We start from the raw sequence: 6000 nt of genomic DNA, 5'->3' as shown, positions 1-6000 counted from the left end.
GTGCTGGGCATTAAACAGGACCTGGGCAATCTGACTTTCATGCTACAATGTGTTTCCAAACAGTTTAGGCTTATGGATTGGCTGGTTTTCCATTCATATCTACACATAGTCTGCATAGGGAAGGAAACAATATCTAGAAGGAGAAATTGCACCCCTATCTCTTCAACTGTCTTCCTCACAAAGGTGTATGCTCTGTTTCTCCATTTCGTGATAACTTGCAGTTTCTGTAATAGAGCAGTGTGCACAGGCTCAGCATTACTGAGGAGAATCAGGCTTGGCAAAAGGGAAGAAAAAAAAGAGGCTCTCAATAACTAACTTTTTTTAGCAACTTCAGAAGTTCTGGGAACAAAAGATCCAGCCTAGCTATACAATTTTAAAACTAGAATGCACTTCATGAAAGTCTGCTCTCATCAGGAGCTCAGAATCTCCTCTTGAAAGGCTAAAGTCCTCTAAGTGCTGGTGACAAGCAGCTCTTTTTTCTTTTCCCAATGTCTTTTGGCAGTCTTTACCTCCTATTTGAACCTGGGAGTAATGCCAGGCTGTTTCTGAAATATTCAGACCTGCAGACCATTTGTCAAACCTCTAAACCAGAGTACAACAGAGTGCAGAGAACAGGATAAATTTAGCCCATGCTGAGTCTCACAGCTGGATTCCTCTGTGATATCCACTGCATTTCATTTAAATCTAACTCAGGAACCTCTATATTCCACCATGACAGAGGCTGTTTCCCAGAGACACGCTGCCACTTTAAAGGGGAATCCTGTGCTCCTGGTGAAAAATCATTAAGCAGGAATCAGAGGAGCCCTTTGTGTACACTTCAGCTCAAGTCCTTTCTGAACTGATCTTTCTTTGCTGAGATGGTGAAAGGGGTCTTTCTGTGGTGGTGTTTGGAGGGTTGGATACCACGTGTGTCAGGGCATCATGAATGACAGAGGCAGTGGATGTTCCCAAGGGAACCCAGCCAAGGACCAGGGAAGTCTGGGAGAAGCTCCAGCAATTCCCTGGGCATGGGGACAGGACAAGGCCAGGCCAGGATGTACCCCAGGGGTGAGAGTGAGGTTCAGGCTTGGTGCAGGTAAACAGGATCAGCCACAGTCCCAGAACGGCTGGGCAGGGCCTTGGAGATGGAAGTGGGCTTGGCAGAGCCAGGGGTGCACCAAGCTGAGATCAGCTTCCCGTGGCAGCGCTGGTGGAGGGACTCAAGCGGGGTTCTGGCCCATGGCTGGGCTGAGGAGAGGCCCCAGGGGCGGCTGGGCAGGGACAGGGAGGGCCCATGTTAGTGCCCCTTGGCCTGGACTGCCTGGAAGTCACACCATGTGCTCTTGGGGCTGTCACAGAGCAGCTGCCCGACACGGGACTCTAACCATGCTAGAAAGTTTTAGAACACAAGGAGGAAAAAACTGTACCTAAGTCTCTAGCAGGAAATGAAGAGGCATTAGGGCTGGATTTTTTGCATTTCGCAGGCAGAGGGCATACTCAGCCTAGACCTAAATATTGCCTTCTCTCTCCTTAGAGGCTATTTATTCTTTCTGTCTCCTGACACCAGTACACACAATATTAATTTAACATGCAGCACTCATACAAAATCATACAATCTGTTTTGGATAAATCAGTGTGCTGGTAGTGCAGGACTGGCCATCAAGAAGCCACAGTTCTCCCCCAAACACCTGGAACTGGTACTGGGTATTGGGAAATAAGAGGTTCAGAACCAGTTAAAGCAACTGGGATGTTTGATCAAGAATTTTCCACCTGACTGATTTTTCCAATAAAAAGTCACAGACTCTGTTCCTCTCCAAAATTACTTTTTTCTGTCAGAAAGTCAGAACCACAGCTCCCTGCCCAGCTTCCTCTGAAGCTTTTGCAGTTTTATTCCTACCTCCAGGAAAAGGGTGGGGTTTGGATCTTTGCATATGAAATAACTGCATGGAAAAATTAGCAACAATTAATGTGTCAATGCAAATGCATTATTTTCCACACAGAGAGACTCTGCTGTCAGTGATTAAATTAGCAGCCTTAATCTTAACTCACATATTCATTAAAAGAATTTTATTATGTATTAAATAGTACAGGACATATATCCTCACTTAATTAAATAGCTATTCATCTGGTGGAAATCTGACAGATCCTTACTTATTAAAACTGAACTATTTAACACAGAAGCCTGTGTCCATTTACTGGCAAACCCTGTTACTGAATACAGTGAGCCAATTTAAATACATACTGTGTGTGACACTCAGATAAATATTTACTGAGATGATTTTTTTCCCTTGCAATATTGTTTGTCTATAAGCAGACACACATTGAGTCCCCAGGGGTGGGGTGGATGCCCCAGGTCATGGGGTCCTTAACATCCCCAAATTTCTTTGTCCTGGGAGTCTCTGTAGCTCCTCAGTACCCAAGCTGTCAGGATTCTCAGCCTTGCCTTTGGGATGTGGTGGTGGTGCTGTTGATGGCTGTGGGATGAACCCAACCCTGATGTCACCACTGCACAGCCAAGGGGGGCACAGAGAGATGGCAGCACTGGGGCACCAGGTGATGCTGCAGCAATGGCTTGAGCATATCATGGAGGACTCTGGGGAAATGGGGAGAGAGAGGAACACAGGGACACATGGTGTCTGTGGGACCCCTATGTGCTTCTTCCCAAAGCATCACAATCCTAGAAGCTCCCAGGATGGGTTGATGAGTGCGAGCTCAGGCGTTTCAAGGGCCTATCTAATATGCATGGAATATAATGGAAGAAAAGAAGGAAGATCATCACAAGCATAGTTTTATGAGAGTATGCTAGGAACTGTGTGTTTCTCCAACAGAAAAATATCTCGCTGTGATTTGTGCCAAAGGAGGCACAATTCCGAAGTGAACAGAAAAGGATAGAAATCTTCCAGGCTCATCTGAAACCAGTGGCCTGAGCTGAGCTAACAGGCAACACCCTCCAAAGCAAGGAGTCAGCACTGGCACTTGGGGCATTTTTCATTTTCCATCAGCTTTAAACATGGTTACAGAAGAGCACTAAGCACCAAAAAGTTTGGTGTTACTGGGAAAAATGCAGTAATATGTACACCTCTGATGGTCTAGCCAGCTGCACAAATCCCAGATCAAGTCTGCAGGTACTTCTTCAAGAGCCCCAATTACCGATGTTGTCCCTCAGGTAGCTGCCTTTTGCCTGCCAAAAATGAAATCAAGGGATATTTTTAGTCCAAACCTATTCCTACATCAACGCTTGAATCTGGAGATGGCTTGGAAAGCGCCCATGCACTTTTCTTATTCCACCCAATAGTTTTAAGATGGTTCCTTTCCAGGAAAAATGTTGTGTTCCCTTGAACAGAACTATAAATAGGGAGAGGAAATTCAGATGTGCTGTTTCTTTTTACATGACTCCACTCTCTGCTCGAGTAGCAGCACATGGTAGGTGTGGTTCAAGGACTGGGGTCTGTTCCCAACACAGGACTGATTCAGGAGCAGCTTTGCCTGTTGCTGCTGGGCAACAGGTCCACTGATTCATGAGCAGCATTCACTGCTTGTTGGCACTCACAAATCACATTCAATCATTCCTTCTTTGCTGTTTGTCCAGGTTCCTTCTGTCCATTCAGTAGATGAATTTGGACTCCAAATGGCTGAGTTTGGGTCTACTTTGCTGCAGCTCTTGAAGAGGCTGTGGTCTAAGTGCATGGGCTGCACCATGGCACATGCCTTCTCAACCTCTTCCCCTTCCATTTAAGATCTCAAAACATATCCATGGCAACTGCAGCTCTTGCTTGCAATAAAACAGACATTAAGAAATGCCTAGACTCTCCTTCCAGAGTCTGGCATCAAAACATAGGATACAAATTCAATATCTCTTGGTTCCCCAGGAGCCATGACCATCTCCTTGGTCTCCATGGACTTCTACAGGGACTCTGAGCCACTAGAGCACTACAGCTGCCCTAAATACACAGCAGCAATCAAGCACAGCTCTTGGCTTGAAGAGATCCATTTTCTGCTTAACGAATTCTACAGAGATGTAGAAAAGGTGGGACAGTAGGAGGAAAACAGTGTACAAAAAGAATCAGCTCATTATAAAGGAGCAAGATATGAAATAGCAAGCAGCTTGTATTTCATATGGGCAGAAAGGTGAGGTCTAGGAGGAAAAAAAACCTGATGTGTTGGAACAGACTGTTCCAGCAAAGCACAAAGCTAAATGTGGCACACAGACATGTTATTCACCCACAAGCTCCAAACCTACAGTGGAAGCATACGCCTGTCAACATTTTGACTTATAATAGAATTAGCATCACATCGCAGCAAAACCAAAAGAAGGCTCAAAAAGACAACCCTAAAATGGAAGAGGAAAACGAAGGTATTGAAAGGGCTCATTATACTCTGCTGATCATGGCTGGCATGTACCAAGAACAAAGAGATGAGAGAGGCTCTATTTGTAAGAGAGTCTGCCACTCCCCAATATCTGTGTACATTTACAAACCACACCAATCCTTTGAGGGGACAACAGAGTAACATTAGAACGATGCACACCTGGCAAGAGAGACTCTGCTCTCTGCTGTCATCAAAATATCTGCTGTGCCTTTTTCTTTTTGCTATTTTTTTTAGCTGTTGCTCAACCAATGATTCATTTGTAAATGAAGGTCATGTTTCTTTCTTCCCAGGTAGACTACAGATAAACAAAGAAAAGGGTGTTTCAAGACATCCTACAGTGTGTCTTGTTCTGTAAGGTTGCAGTGATTCTATCCAAGGCTGAGGTTTTAGAGAGGTTATGTTTCTTATTAAACCAGCTGATAATATGGAGAAGAAACAAAGTTTTCTCAGCCTTCCTGTGCATTCTGCTTTCTTTTTCCCAAGACCATGCAATTTTGTCTTTACTTCTTATTACAGCTCTCTACAAAGCTAGGTAGATCATGCTAGCTATAGCATGTTATATAGTTGTCATGCTGCTAAATCACAGCAAGTTCTGCATGAAAAGACACCACAGGCATTAAAGTTAAAAAGAAGTTTTCTAAAAATATTTTATCTCTTTGTAGATTTTGGATCAAGCCATAAGAGCTCAGCATAGACGCTGTAAATTCAGCCGAGGAAAAGGAGTCAACAAGAAAAATGTAATCCTTAGGTGCCTGAGTTCAGGTAAGAGACAGAAAAAGTACCAAAACATCCCACACAGATACAAAATGGTGTCTTTTTTTCTCTTCACAAAACTGGAATATTTAGCTTCGGTATCTAAAGGATGAAATCATCATTCTTGTTGGATCTTAACCTCACACTCGTGTCTGGTAAGATCGAACAACACATATCACAGCTCAGCTTTACCTCCAACCAAGAGATTCTCTATTGCAATTGCAGTAACAACCGGGCAATAGCTGGTATGGCACAGACATTGTGACATGTGCAAGAAACGAGTATTCCTGCTAAGATTTGAGGGAAATGCAGAGAGTGAGCCCTTCAGACCACGATTAAAGATTTTGAAATGTGATTATACCTATAATTCTCATCACAGAAATGTGAAACAGCAGGTACAAGAGGCCGAAGTGAGGCTGCTTTTCTAAGTGCTGCATCACTTTTGGAAGATTAAAAATCAAGCTGCTCTTTAAGAAAAATGTATTACAGTGCAAGTCAGAAAAGCACCTGGGGTCATTTCTTCTCTAAAATTAGATGTCTAGTGTATATTAGATTGGCAAAAGAGGTTGTTTGAAAACAGCTGATGGAAGGACCAAGGGCCGGGAGTAGGAGAACAAACCAAAAGCAGGATGCACAAGGCCTCCTAGCAGCAGACTGCAAGACCGTGCCTAGAGGAGGAAAGGAAGGTAGGTAGAATCCTTGAAAGGTAGTAGAGGTACTGCAGAGTTTTTCCACACCACCATAAGGACACTGTAATGAGCATTCCCAGCTGCACTGTTGCTATAGCTAAGCTTTTTCTCTAGCCTGGCTTTTATTTCCAAGCAGTGGTAGGACTTGGAACACCTCTGTGAAATTCAGCTATCCCTATCCCAAAGGGAAAAGCAAGCAACATTATCTTTC

The sequence above is a fragment of the Sylvia atricapilla genome, chromosome 7, assembly GCF_009819655.1.
Source record: "Sylvia atricapilla isolate bSylAtr1 chromosome 7, bSylAtr1.pri, whole genome shotgun sequence".
Classification (NCBI taxonomy): domain Eukaryota; kingdom Metazoa; phylum Chordata; class Aves; order Passeriformes; family Sylviidae; genus Sylvia; species Sylvia atricapilla.
The sequence above is the reverse complement of the archived record's forward strand: the minus strand, read 5'-3'. Positions refer to the sequence as shown.